The 20,349-nt window shown below is 43.4% G+C and overlaps 1 non-coding gene across 1 annotated transcript; it reads left to right on the forward strand.

Annotated features, from left to right (window-relative positions):
- Positions 1 to 10,558: 10,558 nt before the first annotated feature.
- Positions 10,559 to 10,630, forward strand: trnap-agg (transfer RNA proline (anticodon AGG)). The gene has a single exon. It is a non-coding gene; the product is annotated as a tRNA-Pro (tRNA).
- Positions 10,631 to 20,349: the final 9,719 nt, after the last annotated feature.

A 20,349-nucleotide genomic window follows, 5' to 3' on the forward strand; every position in this document is an offset into this window, starting at 1 on the left:
CAAGTGTCACATTAACATACTGTATATGGCTCTGCACTAGAAAGTATTAAAATTACTCTTTTTAAACCTATAACAATTTAAAAGTGTAAAATGACAATTGTTGGAACATGGGTTTGAAACTGAAAGCTTTCACTAAAATAAAATAATGTGACTAAAGAGTCGGACCCCTACGGGAGGGCCCCACTATGGCAAGATGAGAATCAAGCATGTGTGTGTCATCAGCCAAGACTAGAAATTTATCTTTTGGTGAGGTGAGCTGGGCCCCAAAAGGACAATACTGGAAAGGTATGGAAGGTAAAGTCTGTTGTTTCAAACATGAGTCAACCACCACAACCAATGGGTAATCCTATTTAAATAGTCTAATCAGAAAAGTGAACTCATGGTTATCTTAGTAAAATAATGTCCATTTAATTTAACAATTTTCTATTCTGTATTATTCCGTGACTAACCTGGTTGCTCGCATGGCCTCTCTCAATTGCCACGTTACTCCGGTCCATAACGGTCTCAGACGCCACAGGGTCGTCAAAGGGACATTCTGTGGTTGTCACCTGCCATTCAGATAGAAGATAACATTAGGAACTGATGATAATCTTGACATACAAGTATCACATGAACATACTGTACATGGCTCTGCACTAGATACTATTAAAATGACTCTTTTTAAACATATAACAATTTAACAAGTGTAAAATGACAATTGTTCTAACATGGGTTTGAAACTTAAAGCTTTCACTAAGATGAAATAATGTGACTAAAGAGTCAGACAGCTACAGGAGGGCCCCACTATGGCTAGATGAGAATCAAGCATGTGTGTGTCATAAGCCAAGACTAGAAATTTATCTTTTGGTGAGGTGAGCTGGGCCCCAAAAGGACACTACTGGAAAGGTATGGAAAGTAAAGTCTGTTGCTTCAAACATGAGTCAACCATCACAACCATGACGGTCTCTGATGCCACAGGGTCGTCAAAGGGACATTCTGTGGTTGTCACCTGCCATTCAGATAGAAGATAACATTGGGCACTAATAAGAATCTTGATATCCAAGTGTAAACACACGCACGCACACCCCCACACACACACACACCCCAGCACACAAAAAGAATAGTTGTAGCCATTTTACTGTAATTTTATGCCTACACTGTTTAATTATACTTTATGCTGGTTTAATATTTTCCCTACATTGTCATAGACAGGCACGTACACAAATACACAGAAAGTTGTAGCTCTTATGTGGCAATAACACAGTAGGGTATTTAACAGTCAGCGAGTCACCATCAAAACATATCTCCATGAGGTGCGCACACTTACCGATTGCCAGGTGCAGTCTGTGTCCAAAGCACTGCTCCCGAATCCACTGGTTGAGCTCAACAGCGTTGACAACGTTAGCAAGTTGTGATGGCTACGAGGTTTGATTTTTTTTTGATGATTTTTATTGAACATATAAACAGAACAGAAATGAATATAGTCACAAATAAAACGATTTAAAAAGAAAGACGATAAAAAAGGAATGTCATAAGCACAGTCTACATGTTCAATAGGAGTAGGAAGAAGGAGAGAACTTATCTACTCCTACCCCCTGTTCTCAGTGCATTTTTACTTAATTTAAATCTAATACAATAGATCGTCCATATAAAATCTAATAATATATAAAAATATTTGCACTCAGTGTTATACATAATACAGATTTCACATTTTAGGCAATTTACTTACTTATATTTGGTTTATATAGTTTTTTTGTACTTTACTTTTTGTTACAGGCTTAGCCTGGGACAGCAATGTGGCGTGTGACGTGCGTTGGTGGCGGGATGAAAGACCCGGAAGAGGGAGGTGTTGGTATGAAAGGAGAATATAGATAATATAAAACCCGTTGTGCTAAGCGAATTAACCGTCTTCTGTGTCGTAATATTCACCCCCGCTGGTTCTTGTCAGTTCGCCCTCACCAAGGTTAGGAGCTGAAAAGACTGACGCAAACCTGATCAAGGAAGGTAACACTGGGGGCTCGTCCGGAATACGTAAAGGAAACTTAACGAGCGCGGAAAAGGACGTGGACGCAAAAGATGTCAACGCGCGACTGCAGCGGGGAAACTACGGGAAGCAGTCATGTTCGGCACACATTCTCTGCTACTAATCCATTCTTGATGGACATAATTGGGACTGTTGTGACCGCCGTGGTCCTAGTGGCCACCGCCGACGACGATCGCGTCGGCGCCAGCGGCACCAACAAATGTCTTGCCTGTAGTACGCCATTGGGAGCGGCGCCACCAGCCGTCGGGGAATGGCTGCTTACACCGCCATATTCATCGTCAACCAACCCATTCATAACATCAACAAACGAGTGGATAGCGCCAAGAGGTGAGCCCGCGAAGGCAGTGGAGGGTATTTAAAAGCACGGTAAGAGCCGTGCCACGTCACCTATGACGTCACCTATGCGGCGTTCATGTGGGAAGAAAAGTAATGCTGACGACCACATTAACACATTCCAAATAAACTGTAGCTGTCGCGAAAGTGAACAAACCCATGCCTTCTCCGACTGCGGTAACCCTTTCCTGCATAGCAGCAATTCGCTGCCTTCTTACTGTGAACCTGACCTCCCTAAAGTGAGGAGTGCTCACGTTTCACTACACCGCTCAATGAATTTATATGATGGCGGCAGTCAGCTTGGTGGTGATGATAAGTATTTCTACCAAATAGAGCGCATACCTACGCTACGACCAGGCACAGGATCCTGGAGAGACTTCCTCCACCAGTTTGAAAGCTGCGCCCAAGCAAATCATTGGTCTGAGAAAACAATGGCTGTCCAGCTGAGGTTCAGCCTGACAGGTGCATTGTTCACAAAAACCCAAAGTCTTCCAGATGGAATTACCAACAAATAGTTGATGAAGTTGAAACCGCCTATGGTCCGCGTTCGGAGAATGCTGCCGCCGTTGCTGTTAAATTGAGGCGGAGACGCAGACATCCGGGTGAGACACTTCAAAGCCTCCGAGATGACATTTACGAGAAAGTGTCCATCGCATATGCTGCACGGAGCTGGAGCAGGAGGCAATCAGTGTGAAGATCTTCACCAACGCCTTCACGGATGCTGCAAAAACTTCTGGAGGAGCAGCCGAGCACATTGTGCTGGGCTTACGGCATAGCCCACCGATACGAGATCACCAGAAGGGCTGCCCGAGCTGTCACTCAGCAAAGGCAACCAAGTTCCCAAGCCTCAGCAGAGTGACGCATCAGAGCGGCAATGGCACGGGAGGACACTTCCTTGGCGGTAGGTCAGGGATCAGTGGGGGTGGCCGACGGTTCTTTGGTCCAGTTAGAGAGGGTGCCGGAAACTCCCAACTTGCAGCCCGTTAAGGGTTGTGTGTCACAACTGTGGTGGTGTAGGACACATACGGAAAAATTGCTCTTCGACCCGCCTACCCAAAAACACTTCCTCAAGTTTTGGTGTGACCCCATCACCTGATTCTGTTCTAATAGTTAGCCGCGTAAAAGACACAGAGGACGAGATGAGTGTTTCCATCAAAATTCTCGGGATAAAATTGCGTGCTGTCCTAGATTCGGGTGCTCGGAGAAATGTGTTGCCGCTTCGCCTCTACAACACTATCTCTCCCGAATGCAAACCTCAGATGCAGCCCTCCAGTGCTCAGGTTTTGCAGGGCATCGGTCCTGGTGGCGTAGCTGTCCTGGGCGAAGCAGACCTGCCCGTGAATGTTGGTACGAAGGCGGTAAAGGATAATGTAATCATGGCAGTCATGATCTAAACACAGAGCAAAGGATAGACTGATAGGAGCCACCAGCATGACTTTTGTTGTCCCGGCATGAAAGTCCATTGTTTCAGAGGTGTCTCGTTCACACCTCCTTTGTTGCAGCCTTGATCCAATCTTCCTGCATTCATCTCCTGAGGGTCTTGTCATTAGCAGGGTCCAAACTTCGGTTACACTTAAAGGATTTCATACATTTGACTATTAAAGGAATATAAGAGTTTGAGCTGAACATAGTTCATTAGATGTTGCTGCATCCAGTGTATGAAAGTGTGAGACTGTAAAATGCTGAGCGTGTGACTGGTGGAGCGCAACAGAATGGGGGGTGCAGGAATGGAGTGTTTTGGAAGCGGACGGTGCTGAGCGAGACGAGATGACTCGGGGGGCAGTGGATGAAGGAGCGGCCATCGGGGGATCGCACGCAGGAGGAGCCACGGGATTCGGCGGGGGAGAAAGACCAATGAGAGCAAGCTAAAGTTAACTGCAGGATACACATAGCCAATAGAATCATGCCAGGATGCCTTTGTCTTTGTGTCATTTACATATTGTATAGTATGAATCACTACTGGGCAACTCTGAAAAGTTCTGTTCTGTTGGTGGCAAGAGAGGTGTAGAGTTGTATTGAGAGGGATCCGAGACCCAGGCGCATATGTAGTAAATCTGTGTATTGGGAATAAATCCACTCGTGCATGAAAATGCCGGCTTCCTGATACCTTTCTATTGCAGAACGAGCGCGCATATTGTTGGATGAGTGAGAGTTGGGTAAGGTCGCAAATTGGAGTCAGATTACTAATTTGAGTTTACATTGGTTTAAAATTAAATTCTAACATTGATTTAGAGCTAAATTCCAACAGCGGTTTGTGTAAATTTTGTTGTGGCTAGTACCACAGATAGTACCGAAGCTATCCTCGGGCATCCTTTCCTTCAGCAAGCTGAGGCACAGCTGAACTATGGCCGTCGCGAAACTATTCTTTTTGGTGAGTGCGTGCCCCGCTGTAATCTGAGTCGCAAAGTCCCGACTTACATTGTTCGAGTAGCCCGCACCACGGTGTTAGAGTCCGACTGCGAGTATGTGGTTCCGGGAGTAATTAGCCGTCGCCATGTAGGTGTGGGTGATATGATGATGACCCCAACAAAAGGTTTTGTTGAGAAGCATTAAATTCTAGTGGCTCGGGCAGTGGTACGGCCGTGGAACTCTGCAATTGTTCCCATTAGAGTTCTCAACCTAGTCGCGGAGCCACTCACTCTAAAGAGAGGGGCGGTGGTTGGAGTCCTGCAGCCGGCCGAGGTATGGGAGAATCAGAATCAGAAATCCCTTTATTGTCATTGTACTCAAGTGTGCAACGAGATTAGAGAGATCCTCTCTCCAGTTCAATACAACAATAATTCAGATAAATATATAAATTAGATAAATAAGAGAATAGTTAGTGCAATGGAAAATAATACTGAATAGGATATATAAATAATAATAATAATAATATTCCCTTTATTAGTCCCACAATGGGGAAATTCGAGATTCGAACCCAGGCCTCCTGGGGAGACTGGGTCCTGAACGCGGCGCCTTAGACCACTCGGCCATCACGTTGCTGTTCTGCAAGGTAAGGGTGGTTGGTGTGTGTGTGAGAGTTTAGAATGGGGATGGTTCTTGTAAAGAAACTGTTTCTCAGTCTATTGGTCCTTGATTTGATGCACCTGTAGCGCCTGCTAGAGGTCATCAGGTCGAACAGGTGTGAGTTTGGGTGGGTATTGTCTTTGACGATATTGAGAGCCCTGCTGAGGCACCGGGCGGTGTAGATGTCCGACAGTGAGGGGAGAAGGCAGCCAATAATCCTTTGCGCTGTTTTGACCGTCCTCTGGAGCCACACTCTGTCCGCCTCAGTGCAGCCGCTGTACCAGGTGGAGAAAAAGTACGTCAGCAGGCTCTCGATGGACGAGTGGTAGAAGGCCAGCAGCAGCTTCCTTTCCAGGTTGAATTTCCTGAGGACTCTCAGGAAGTGCAGACGCTGGTGGACCTTCTTTACCACTGCTATGGTGTTGTGTGTCCAAGAAAGGTCATCGGAGATCTGTACTCCCAGGAACTTGAACGTGTGGACCCTCTCCACACACACGCCTTTAATGCAGAGGGGGGGCGGCACCGTCTTGTTCCTCCTGAAGTCGATGACGATCTCCTTTGTTTTTGCAATGTTCAGTTGCAGTCTGTCGTCCTCGCACCAAGCCATCAGTCTCTGGACCTCCTCTCTGTAGGCTGTCTCGTCACCTTCCGAGATCAGACCGACCACTGTCGTGTCGTCAGCAAACTTGACGATGGTGTTGTTACCGTGGGCCGGGCTGCAGTCGTAGGTGTAGAGGGCGTATAGGAGAGGGCTCAGAGCGCATCCTTGAGGGGAACCGGTGCTCAGCGTACGGGTGGAGTACGTGTAGGGGCCGAGCAACACAGTCTGGGGTCTGTTGGTCAGAAAGTCCTTAATCCAGATGCGTGTGAGGGCAGGGAGGCCGAGAATGTCCAATTTGGCGACGAGGATGTCCGGGGATGATTGTGTTGAATGCCGAGCTGTAGTCCACAAAGAGCATCCTTGCATTGCTCTGCTGTTGTTCCAGGTGGCCCAGCACAACATGCAGAGCAGTGTCGATGGCGTCCTCAGTGGATCTGTTGGCCCGGTATGCAAACTGGTAGGGGTCCAGAGTGGGAGGAAGGCAGTCCCTGATCTGCTGGAGAACCAGTCTCTCGAAGCACTTCATGATGACCGGCGTGAGAGCAACAGGACGGTAGTCATTCAGGAGGACTGCGGGTAACTTTTGGGGAACAGGAATAATGGTGGAAGTTTTCAAGCAGGAGGGGATGACTGCTTGAGCCAGGGAGCGGTTGAAGATCCTGCAGAAAACATGTGCCAGTTGGTGGGCACATGCTCTGAGGACCTTGCCTGGTATTTCGTCGGGTCCTGTAGCTTTCCTGGGGTTAATAGCCAGGAGCGCGCGCCTCACATCGTGTTCCTCTACGGTGAGTGGGGGGGGGTTGAGGCATGAAGTGGGGGGGTGTGACGGTTGGGGGGAGTCAAAGCGAGCGAAGAAGCAGTTAAGCTCCTCTGCCAGCGATGCACTGTTTCGAATGGAAATGTTTGTGGTCCTGTGTGGAAAACCACATAAGAATGCTTCGCTACCTCGTCGAGGTATGCCCAAACTTTAAATGTTCAACATTCAATATTCGACTATTTCAAATGCAAATGGCATAGAACATATGCTGGTAAATCTAGCCTGCGATTCGGTCATTGTGGCTTGTTGGTCTAGAGCAGTGTTTTTCAACCTTTTTTGAGCCAAGGCACATTTCTTTCATTGAAAAAATCCCGCGGCACAACACCAGCTGAAAATGTGAAAAAAAAAGCTTTTATCACAAGATAACTGTTTTTGAACATTGAAGAATGATCTATTAAAGGTCTTGAATATGGATCAAATAAACAAAGAATAAAGTATCTTAGAATCTTTCACATTTATAGTCACTCAGTGTGAAACCTGGGCTTGTTTGGATGAACACAGAGCTGATATATTGGCAGGAATTGATGAAAGACACATGAAGCTCGTCCTCCACAACTCTCACTCTTTTTAGTTTTTATAGCAGTCAGGCTTGAAAAGCTCACCTCACACAGGTATGTTGTGGAAAATGGGAGCAATGTCATAATAGCTTTGTTGGCCAGCATGGGGAACTCCTTGGCAGCTGACAACCAAAAACTGTCCAAAGGTAGATCAGCAAAGCGTAGCTTGAGTCCACGGTCCTGTCTCAGTTCAGTTAGTTCTTCCTGCTCATGTAAAATCATGTCCTTCCCTACAGCTGATGCTGAGCTAAATGGGTCCCTAACCCAGTCAAAGCACTCTGTGGAGGCTGAAGAGAAATAGAATGACATCTTCTCCTCAAGAGTTTTCAAATGTTCAACTATTATATTACACAGTGAAACAGTGTTAATATCTTGCCATTTATTGGTGAGTGGGAACGTTTCAAGATTGCCACTTTCCACATGTTGCTGCCAGAGTTGCACCTTTGAAGTAAAGGGTGTTTTGTTTGGAGATGGCGTTTAAGGTTACTTGGGACCATAGCACCGTTGGAGAGCTTATCACCACATATGAAGCACAAAGGAGTCGGTGTTGTTGCATCTCCGGTAAAAGTAAATCCAGAAACTTTGCAGGCCGTCTTTGCTTTTTTTTTACCTCCACTCATACTAGGGCCTTCATCTTGGTCCGGATTTTGTTCAGGGTCCAGTTCAGAGTCAGTATTTTTTCTCTTCAAAAACTTATCCATCACTTTCACCGTCGTTCTGTTCTCCACTTTTTTTATTCTGCTATATACTTCTCGCTGCATCCGCGCGTCACTAATGAACTTGTCTCCAAGCACAAGGTAATTTGCTACCTGCTGCTGCCGCCGCCTACTGGTCTGGATCAGTACTACATTTTACTACTTACTCTGCCAGGCGCGAGACTGCACAGGCACATAAATCGGATAATTTCCTACGGCACACCTGACAATATCTCGCGGCACAGTGGTTGAAAAACACTGGTCTAGAGGTATGATTCTTGTTTTGGGTGCGAGAGGTCCCGGGTTGAAATCCCGGACGAGGCCTTGATTTCCTTGTGTTAGGCATGAATTATGAATGGATCCTTGATGTTTGGATGGAAATGTTTGTGGTCCTGTGTGGAAAAGCCCATATGAATGCTTAGCTGCCTCGACGAGGTATACCCTACTTTAAATGTTCAACATTCAATTTGATTGTATGAGAATATTTGTCTATTTCAAATGCAAATGGCTGAGGAACTCTGCTGGCAAAGCTAGCCTGCAATTAGGTCTATGTGGCTCGTTGGTCTAGAGGTATGATTGTTGCTTTGGGTGTGAGAGATCCCGGACGAGCCCTTAAGTTCCTTCGGTATGCATGATTTACTTGAATTTGGTATGGAACCGTGGCATTTGAATGGCATCATGCATGGTCCTGTGTTCTCATCCCTTATGAATTTTTAACTGCCTCGAGGTAGTTTACCCAAATTTGAAATGTTCAACCTTGAATTTGATATCATGAGACAATTTAAAATGCAAATCGCTTAGTACCTAAGCTGGTCTAGCTACCCTGGAGCTACGTCGATGTGGCTCCTTGGTCGAGGAGTATGATTCTCGCTTCGGGTGCTCCAGGTCGCAGTATCAAATCCCGGACGACCCCTGAATTACCTTGCGTTTAAAATGGTTTACCACAATTTAGAATGATACATTGACATTTGAACCACAATTTGGATGCCCCCGTTTAGAAAGCCCATACAAATGCTTCACCCCCTAGATGAGGTTTACCCATATTTTAAATGTTCGACCATGAAATTGATTGTACCAGACGTGTCACTTTAAAATGCAAATTGCTTAGTGCGTAGGTTGGTAAATTCAGCTCGGGGCAATGTCTATGTGGCTTGTTGTTCTAGGAGTATGATTCTCGCTTTGGGTGCGAGAGGTCCGGGATTCAAATCCCGGACGAGCCCATGAATTCCTTGTGTTCTGCATGGTTTACATGAATTAAGAATGGATGTCTGAATGGAAATGTGAGTGGTCCTGTGTGAAATGCCCATATGAATTCTTCGCTTCCTCGACGATGTGTTACCCATGCTTTAAATGTTCAACATTCAATTTGATTGTATGAGAATATTGAACAGTATCTTATTAAGTTCTTTCGGTATGGTATGGTTTACTTGAATTCGGAATGGAACCGTGGCATTTGAATGGCGACGTGCATGGTCCTGTGTTCAAATCCCTTGTGAATTTTTAACTGCTTCGAGGTGGTTTACCCAAATTTAAAATGTGCAACCTTGAATTTTATAGTATGAGACAATTTAAAATGCAAATGGCTTAGTGCCTACGCTGGTTTATCTAGCCAGGGGCCACATTGATGTGGCTCATTGGTCTAGGGGTATGATTCTCGCTTAGGGTGCGGGAGGTGCTGGTTTCAAATCCCGGACAAGCCCTTAGTTTCCTTGGGTTTGACATGGTTTACCAGAATTTGGATTGCTGCATTGATGTTTGAACCACAACTTTACTGGACTGGTGTTCAAACCCCAATCGAATGCATAACTACCTTTATGTGGTTGACCTAGATTTGAAAAGTTCAACCTCCAATTTGATTGTACGAGATGACAGGGCTCTTGAAAATTCAAATAGCTTATGGCCTACGTTGAGAAATTTAGCTTGGGGCATCGTCTATGTGGCTCCTTGGTCTAGGAGTATGATTCTCACTTCGGGTGCGCCAGGTCCCAGTTCCAAATCCCAGATGAGCCCTAAATTACCTTGGGTTTAAAATGCTTTACCACAATTTAGAATGGTGCATTGATGTTTGAACAGCAACTTGGATACCTCTGTGTGGAAAGCCCATACGAATGCTTCACTACTTCTATGAGGTTTACCCATATTTTAAATATTGAACCTTGAAATTGATTATACCAGACGGTACGACACTTTAAAATGCAAATGGCTTCGAACGTACGTTGCTAAATTTAGCTTTGGAGCAATGTTTATGTGAGAGGTATGATTCTCGCTTTGGTTGCGAGAGGTCCCGGGTTGAAATCCCGGACGAGCCCCTTAAGTCCCTTCGGTATGCTATGGTTTATTTTAATTTGGAATGGTACCGTGGCATTTGAATGGCAACGTGCATGGTCCTGTGTTCTAAGCGCTTATTCATTTTTAACTGCCTCGAGGTGGTTTATCCAAATTTGGAATTTGATAGTATGCGACCATTTTAAATGCGAATGGCTTAGTGCCTACGCTGGTTTATCTAGCCTGGAGCCATATCTATGTGGCTCGTTGGTCTAGGGGTATGATTCTCGCTTAGGGTGCGAGAGGTGCTGGGTTCAAATCCCGGACGAGCCCTTAATTTCCTAGAGTTGGACAAGGTTTACCAGAATTTGTACCGCAAATTGGATGCCCCTGTTTAGAAAGCCCATACGAATGCTTCACCGCCTAGATGAGGTTTTTACCCATATTTTAAATGTTCAACCATGAAATTGATTGTACCAGAACTGACACTTTAAAATGCAAATTGCTTAGTGCGTACGTTGGTAAATTTAGCTTGGAGCAGTGTCTATGTGGCTCGTTGGTCTAGGAGTATGATTCTCGCTTCGGGTGCGAGAGGTATGAATTCTTTGCTTCCTCGACGATGTATTACCCATACTTTAAATGTTCAACATTCAATTTGATTGTATGAGAATATTCGACCATTTCAAATGCAATTGGCTTATGGCCTATGCTGGTAAATCTAGCCTGCAATTAGGTGAATGTGGCTCGTTGCTAAGGTTATTATTCTCACTTTGGGTGTGAGAGGTCCGGGGTTCAAATCCCGGATGACCCCTTAAGTTCTTTCGGTATGGTATGGTTTACTTGAATTTGGTATGGAACCGTGGCATTCGAATGGCACCATGCATGATCCTCTGTTCAAATCCCTTGTGAATTTTTAACTTCCTCGAGGTGGTTTACCCAAATTTCAAATGTTCAACCTTGACTTTTATAGTATGATACTGTTTAAAATACAAATGGCTTAGTGCCTACGCTGGTCAATCTAGCCTGGAGCCAAGTCTATGTTGGTCTAGGGGTATGATTCTCGCTTAGGGTGCGACAGATCTCGGGTTTAAATCCCGGACGTGCCCTTAATTTCCTTGGGTTTTGACATGGTTAACCTGAATTTGTAATGCTGCATTGATGTTTGAATAGCAACTTGTGTGTTCTTGCATTTAAAGCCCGTACGAATGCTTAACTACCTCGACGTGGTTTACCCAATTTATAAATGTTCAACCTTGAAATTGATTGTACCAGACGGTAGGACAATGTAAAATTTAAATGGCCTAGGCCGTACGTTGGTAAATTTAGCTTGGCTATGTGGCTCGTTGGTCTAGGGGTATTATTCTCGGTTTGGGTGCGACAACCGGACAACCCCTTAATTTCCTTGGGTTTGGCATGGTTTACTTGCATTTAGAATGGAACCGTGGCATTTGAATGGCAACGTGAGTGGTCCTGTGTTCAAAGCCCGTGTGAATGCTTAATGGCCTCAAGGTGGTGTACCCAAATTTGAAATGTTCAACCTTGAATTTGATGGTATGAGACTATTTGACAATGTCACACATACACTGTAAAGGCACACACCGTATATAGAGTAATGTTAGCAATCTACTTTATTTAACTGTACACTGGTAATTTGTTGATGATTTCAACACTCTTCCACACAGTCATCACAAATGATATGCAAAAACGTTTTGTTTTTTTTCGGTAAAAACTGAAGATAATACTTACATGAAGTGTCATTTGTGAGTAAAAGAGGTTGTGTAAGAGGTGACAAAATACACACAACCGACATTCAGTTGATTAAAAAAAAGTGTACTTATGGAAGTTTGCGGTAGTAACACATTTTTACTTATTTTTATTTTTATATAAAATCTATAGAAGGAAAATACACTAAAGCTTTTACATTCATTTTTACTTTCTTTTGTAATCCCTGTTACATGCCAATAATGCAATGAAACATACGAATGCCTCTTTCAGATATGAGCTACATGGTTTATCTACGCTTGACACGGCATACAATAGTGATTTCTGCTTATTAAGTCCCTGAAGATCACTGATGGTGTAATGGTACACTTGCATGACTCGTGTGCAGGTAGTGTGGGGATTGGTTCCTACTCAGTGACGGTTTCTGGGTGTGTCCTGCAACTGGCTGGTGACCAGTTTAGGGTGTATTCCGCCTTTCCCTGGAAGCCAGGTGGGACAGGCTCCAGCACCCTCCTGTGACCATGTACAGGTTAAGTGCTTTTGATGACACACGACATGTCAATGAAGGGATCTGAGAATATATGACACCATGTAAAAATGGGGCCCACGTTGGTTTTAAATGTGTAGATAATTTTTGGATTCAAAAGACAAATACAGCTTTAATGGCAGCAACATGAGGAGGTGCTTTATATCTAAATTGAATCAATTAAAAAGTCTGACCTTGGAAAATGATTTGCAGAGAGGTGCGCTTTTTATCCATGTTTGATGAATTTGGTTTATTTTGCCAGCAGTGAACTATTTTCACTAGCTTGTATTTGTTGTCAATAAAAACAATTTAAAAAGACTTTGTGGAATCAATGCAAAAAAACGTCCAAATCCATTTGACCTCTGTGAAATAAAAAAACAAACAAAAAAAAAAAAACACATTTTGTAATCTTACTACCATTTGCTTTTTGCACTTTGTATTCCACGGTTCACTTTCTTTGCCTCTGTTTTCATTATGTGGCCTTCCTCCCTTGTAAATTTCCACTCATGTAGTTGCGTTGTGCAAGAGTCTACTTGCACAAAACCTGCTGCATAAATCATTCGCCTTACCATTTAATGATTCATTAATCTTGCAGAAATAGAATGACTAGAAATGAGCAACAAAGCAGGCAAGTTACATTAGTAAAATAGGAAAATAGTTATGGGTCAAGTAAACTAAAGTTGAAGCGAGGATGAGTCTGGAGTGACATGCATGTGGGTTAGTGATGGGTAAATAAAGCTTCAAATCAGCTTCATGAACCTGTTGTAGTTGTTTTCGACTCCAGTAGATGGCAGTCTCTGTTCAACATTGGGCTGAAAGCACAATGACTCGCCTTTTTTCAAACCCTTTATTTAAACCAAACAGTGCCATCTACAGGACTCAAAAATACAACAACTGGTTCATGAAGCATGGGTACAGGGAAGAAAGGGATGAACGTGTCAGGGCACACTATCTGCAGTATGGTGTATTAAGTATCGCTGCTTTGGTTTCTTGCAGAAGTTGAAAAGCTCCACACTAGGGTTGGGCGATATGACCTCAAATGAATATCACAATAAATTGAGGAATTTTACCTCGAATAACAATAAATGCACGATTAATTCCCCCCTGTGGACCAAAATCAAAATAAATGCAGGAAATGCATATTAACTGCTTTTTTTATTGACCAACTGGTACACATTACTTTCAATGAAAAATAAAAGTACAAAAAACTTTTGTATAAACATTCCAAAAAGCTTACTTTGCATGACTTGAATAATGTCAAAACGAACAGGAGAAAAGGGTTACCTCTAGAAAAACCTGTTTCTGCAAATAGATTGCGCCAAGTTGCTGTAATGCCATGTGCAAAGGCCTAGATTTGTGTAAAGGTCTCATGTAAACAATATAAATAATGCCATGTGGAAAGTAGCTAGTGTGGCCTGTGAAAAAATGTAAAATAAAGTGAAAAAATGTGTGCATCATCAGGAAAATGTGCCGTCCCGAGTACTCTGGTGCGCAGTCGCCACTTGTCTATGTAATGCACCGTCAGGCTCAAACAGGGATCCATGTTGCGACTCGACCACAAGTCGGATGTGGATGCAAAATGCTTGACACGTCTAAGCTTGCGTCCCAATGTTGTCCATATTGGGTAGAATGGTTTGCGAAAAATATTTGCGTACCACTTGTCGGCTACTTTCATGAGGCGTTGAAATCCCATGCGTGAGGAGCTATATCTTTAGCTATGTGCTAGGCTATCGCGTCCACCTCTTAGACGTTCTCTCGTCTGGTGTGGCCTCCGTTATAGACTGTTGTCACTTGTCGAACCTTGCTTCTCACTTTGAGCTTTTAGCTCAAATTCCAAGTCAACAGCATGGTTGTGTTGTAGGTGGCGAAAAAGAAAAGGTTGTTTTGGGTGCTTACAACGTACTTGTAGTTCGTGCTTATTTCCTCAAACATCGTTGTTATGGAACCCAAAATATTTCCAAACGACAGATGTCGAATTTCTTTTCGGGTCAAGCGCAACAGGACCAAATTCAACTAACATTACTTCGTCTTCAGCCGTGTCAGCCGCTTCTTGGTTTGAATTGCCAGCTATGCAGCGTCGTTAGTTTTCTTTCTTGTTCAGACAGATGGCGTCACATAACTACACGCGCTGTAGCCGTCTAAAGGGGCATGAACATGTCATGGTCCGTTTTGTCCTGTCATGTTTGTGTTTGTTTTTGCCCAGCTGGAGTGGGGGCGTTTCCTTCCAGCGCTTAGTTCCGGGTCATGTCGTCATGGCTGGAGAGACGCGCCCACCAGCCACTCACCTGTCACACGTCATGTTTTTGATTACTGCACTATTTAAGGACTCCACGCCGACAACTCAGCGTCGGAAGATTACCCTTGCTCATGGTCCCAAGCTGCGAATTGCTAGACGCCTCGTTGTTGCTTTCCGAGTATTTTGTTCGCGTTCATTCGTAATTGTTTTCTTTCTCATTTATTGATCATCTCATTTTGTGCTCGTTCGTCAATTCACTTTTGTTCCTTGCCTTTTGCAAGCGTTTTTCGTTCCCGTCGTTATTCCCCTGGCGTGAGTTTCTCCACCAGCGTCCTTTGTTGCACTTTGTCGGTCTTGCGTATGATATATATATTGTTCTTTTGTAAAAATAAATATCTTTGTTAAATTCATCTTTCTGTGTCTGCGCTTAAAGAGTCCTGAACCTTTTTTCCAGCAGTTCTGGAAAAATACCTAACACAACATAGCCGCAGACAGGAAAGATTTCTCTTTTCATATTTTTCTTTTTTAAAACATCGACTTTACCGACATGGACAAAACGATGTCGGTTATTGCAATAAATTTCTGTAACTGTAAATTTTCAGTTTATCACCCAGCCTTACTCCACACACAGACTAAGATATTGGAATTATCCCTATCAGAGAACGAAAATCGGCACACGTTGTTTGGAATTAAAATAGTGTTTGCCAAAGGTGGTTGAAATTATTCAAGGTACAGTAAAGTATTATTTTATGTATCATCCAAACCAAAGTATATGCACCATTAACATTTTAGAGTTGGACAGTATATTAAGGTGGTTTAAGTTATCAAAAATAGGAAAGAATTGTGGAAGTTCTTAAAAGCAGTCAAAACATTATCAAATCGAACATATTAGTCAATCTATTCATCCAATATCTTTTCTCCATATGGGTTGCGGCGGGCGCACTGGAGCCTATTCCAGCTGTCTTTGGGCAGTAGGCGGTAGTGATTGGAAAATGAAGCTTCAAATTTGCTTCAGGAACCATTTGTTGTAAAAAATACAACAAATGGTTCCTGAAGCAAATTTGAAACTTCATTTTCTCATCACTAGTCGTCACCTTTGTGGGTTGTGGGTCTGATCCCCTGGCCTTGTGACCACGTGCAAGAGTCCTTGAGCAAGATAATGAACCTCCAGTTGCTACAGATGCTGTGTCATCAGTACGTGAATATAAAATTAGTGTGAAGTGCAGTTATTGTCTTAATAGGTGGAAAAGCACTATTCAAGTGAAAGACCAATTTGAGGGGGGGTGCCATGGAGTTAGATTTGGGTCAAAAGTGTGGTACTTGAAAAAATGAAACTATGCATAAAATTAGTGTATTATACGTGTTTTAAGACTGAATACAATTTTGATTCATTTTGGTAATTATTTTGAATAATAATTAATCATTTATTTTCACTTTTCAATTGCATATATATTTTGACATTTGTGGTTTTATTTTTTCCAGTTTCATGTTTTATCTTGTCATTCAGGTCCGATTTATTTCAGTTTTAAGTCTTAATTTGTCTGTCTCAAAAACATATTTTTTTCACTTTCACAATTAATTTTTTGGAGTTGCAGATTTTTTACCCTGATGTGGCGTGGGGGGCAGTGTATCATGAGTGACAGCTAAACAAAAGCGCTTGAAAACTCCCCCAGTGACAATTCCTTCAGGGAACTAAAACAAACCCTACTCAAAACTTATACAATATTTATGTGGTTGACAGCATGAGAATGGATGCCATTGTCAAACTTACATTTAAAAATTGCTTTTCAACAGTACAGTGAACCCCCGCTATTTCGCGGTTCACCTTTCGCGGGTTCAGTGCTTCGCGGGTCTAAAAAATATTCGGGGGCATTGTAGTTTCGCCGAGTGGCACGACGGGGCGCTGGAGCGGTTAGACGGCCGGCGTGCGCCGAAGGAGAGCATGGGTGAAGAGGAGAGTGGACGAAGAAGAGGACGTTCCCCCGGGCAAGATCGGGGGCGACGTTTCGCGCGGTTCGGACCGTACCAGAGCTCCGGAGGAGGCCGGCCGGCGTGCGTGGCAGTTAAGCCGAAGAGGAGCACCTCCCGCCCGGGCACGAGCGGGGCGACATTTCGCTCCGTTCGGGACCGTACGAGAGCTCCGGAGGAGGCCGGCCGGCGTGCGTGACAGTTACGCCGAATAGGAGCACCTTCCCCGGGCACGGGCGGTGTCAAGCGGCCCCTAAGTTTAACCGAATGGAAGCTCCGGAGGAGGAGGGCATGCTCGCGTCACAGTTAAGCCGAAGAGGAGCACCTTCCTCGGGCACGGGCGGTGCCAAGCGGCCCCTAAGTTTAACCGAATGGAAGCTCCGGGGGAGGAGGGCGGGCGTGTGTCACAGTTAAGCCGAATAGGAGCACCTTCCGCCCGGGGCACGAGCGGGGCGAAATGAAACCGAGTTCAACCGAACGGAGCCACGCTTCGGGGAGCAGGTCCGGCGTGCGTGACAATTAAGCCGAAGAGGAGCACCTCTTCCGCCCGGGCACGAGCGGAGCGCGAGGCTGTCAGTTATGAATGAATAAATAAGTAAATGAAGAATGCCACCTTTCATTTCACTGTCATGATCCGTGGCTGTCATGCCGCGTGTGTTTTTGTTTTTTCAGCTGTGTGGGCGTTCCTCCAGCGATCGTCTCGCGCCATGCCGTCAGAGGCTGCGAGACGCGCCCACCAGCCCCGCAGTGGATTCCCATTCACTCACTGATTACACTCACTATATAATCCACCTACACTGACTACCTGCGTCGGATTGTTATCCTACTTGCTCATGCTCCCGTACTTCGATTGTTATCTTGTTCAAGTGTTTCTTGTTGTCGCGTTTTTCTTTCATTTCGTTATCAGCTACAGCTCGGCTCGTTTTCTGTTCTCTTTTTCTGTCGATGATTGGTCTCCTCTTATCCTTCCGTGGTAAGCAATCTTCGTTAGTCATTCCTTGCCTTTTGCAAGCGTTTTTCGTTCTATAGTTATTCCCTTTTCCTGGTGCGAGTGTTCCACCAGCGCTTTACGTTCTTTCCGCCGATAGATTGGTATTATATATATTATAGCCGATAGACCCTCATAGTCCTAGATTGAAATTGGATACTGACTATATTGTGATTATAATAAATATCTTTGTATCACCACCTTTTTTCCCGTGTCTGCGTTTGGAGAGTCCTGCTCAATCCTCCAGCTCTGCTGGAGGATCATAACATTCACAGGGCACACCGGACGGCGTACCAGCAGGTAAAAGTCGAAGTAATTAAATAAATACAAAAAGAAGTAATTGAATAAATACAAAAATAATGGCTGGGGAATAAAAAAATAAGTTTTAATAATAATTTGGTTTTTTTTGTTTTAACATGAATTTCACTCTCTCTCTCTCTACCCGTATATATATATATATATATATATATATATATTTTTTTTTTTAAGCATTTTTGAAGGTGCGCCGCTACTTCGCGGATTTTCAGTTTTCGCGGGTGGTCCCCATTAACCGCGATAACCGGGGGTTCACTGTACTGAGAACCAATTGTGGTATGAGAGCGATGGACTACGCTACATTTTGCAGTCCAACAGCCACATTTCTCGTGTTGATATGTGCAATTTCCACAAAGCACTTAGAAGGCACCATTGTGCCCTGGATGGCTTGCAAAAATTGCGGCCGACCAGTCAAGGCAACCTGCTCATGACATTGTATCCAACACAAAAGTGAGACATGCTTACAAAGTTTGACAAATGATGATAAACATGACTTTTTTTTTTGGAACAACATGCACTTTTTTGGGGGGTGAATTTGTCAAAGTTGGAAAGTAAACATTTGCGGTTGACAGTAAATTGGTTTCAAGTAGCATAAAAAAACGGCATTCAATTAGATTTGCTGCTACCTGCAGAAACACTGCTACGACTGCCTCTGAAATTTGTATAAGGAAGAGTAAGTGCTTAAGTCAACAGAGAATACACACAAGGCTAAATTTGACAGGGAGCACCAACAATTTTTGGTTTGCACCCCTCAGAGTGCACATCAGGCATGAATGCACAAATGAACGACTTACAGTAAGTGGTCAGTAGAATCTGCACACTCAGAAAAACTGTGTGCCCTATCACTCGAAAGCACATGGGAGAATATGAGCATTTGAGAGAAACATGGTTGGTGCGAAGGAGTCTTTAGAAGTGATGGGCAAAAGGATGATGTCACAACAGAGAGAAACTAAGCCGTTCGTGAGCGTTACATTGCAGGGTCTATTGCATTAATCGACTGCACGAGTGAATTAGGGAGGAGGAAGTGCTGTGCTGTTTACGCATTTGAGCTGAACCTTTTGTGGGTCAGCAACCTGGGATTCAGCTGTAAATGATTAGCTTTTTTTCTGCTGAGTTTTTCTCCTGGTGTTCACGAGAAAAAAAAGTGATTTGAGGGTATTTCATTTGCTTCAGAAGTGGGACACAATGACACTTGTCAGGGGAGAATATATAGAGCTTATATATTCAGCTGCAGTACAGAAAAAGTAAAAGCCACTGCAAGGAAAATGCTCACACTGTTGTTTTCAGGTTTAAATAAAAAAAAGAAATACAGTATGCATTATTTTGTACATTAGATATTGGGTGCAATAATCTTATGCAACATCACATAAACGTGTTAGAACTTGTAATATTGAGGTGATTTAAGGACAGATAGGTGTAACATTGTCTATCTCGATCAGGTGTGGGCAAACTATGGCCCGGGGGCCACATGCGGCCCGTTAAACGTTTTAATCCGGCCCGCCGAACTTGAAAAAAATTACATGAATAAACCTTGTAAATGTTTTATTTTCTAAAAACTGGTGTGTCAAAGACAGATATTGTGTTGTAATGATTTTGTTCATTTTTATTTAAAATTAAATGCATTTCTTTTCTCAGATGAGGTGAGGTTACCAAAACACTTCATCCATCTGCTCCTGGTCGGGCCCCTTTGTCAAATTTTAGAACCCATTGTAGCCCACCAATCAAAAAGTTTGCCCACTCCTGATCAAAATGGTAGGGTGGTGCAATTAATAAAAAAAAAAGTCAATTATTATTAATTAATAATTATTTTACTCAACAATTACTAAATTGGCATCATTGTAAAAAAAAACTATTATATACAGTATGTCTTATTATATATAAAACAATACGATAGTGAGCAATTGATTTAAAAATGTGGCTGTTCTCTTGAAATTGTTTATTTAAATGGGACAACAGTTCAATGACAATTTAAGTGTAGAGCAAGAAAACTCTGATGCAATATGTTTATATATACACGGAAACCATACTCAAATTATTATATTAGCATGTTTTTAAAATTTATCTTTTTTTTAAAACTGTGCACGACATTTTTTTGGGGAATAGGGATTTTGATTATTACTAAAATAACTGATTCATATTTTTTTCATACTAGAGCATTTTTCATACTCGAGCAGCCCTACTAGATGGGTAGAAACCTGTCATAAAAATATTATACTGTCCAAGAAAGTAATGAAAATGAACATAAATACATGACCTTTTGAGCTTCTTGGGGGGTCTGTACTAAGGATTGGAAGATA

This window comes from Idiotropiscis lumnitzeri, chromosome 4, assembly GCF_059441095.1.
Source record: "Idiotropiscis lumnitzeri isolate Australia: NSW breed Sydney's pygmy pipehorse chromosome 4, RoL_Ilum_1.0, whole genome shotgun sequence".
Classification (NCBI taxonomy): Eukaryota; Metazoa; Chordata; class Actinopteri; order Syngnathiformes; family Syngnathidae; genus Idiotropiscis; species Idiotropiscis lumnitzeri.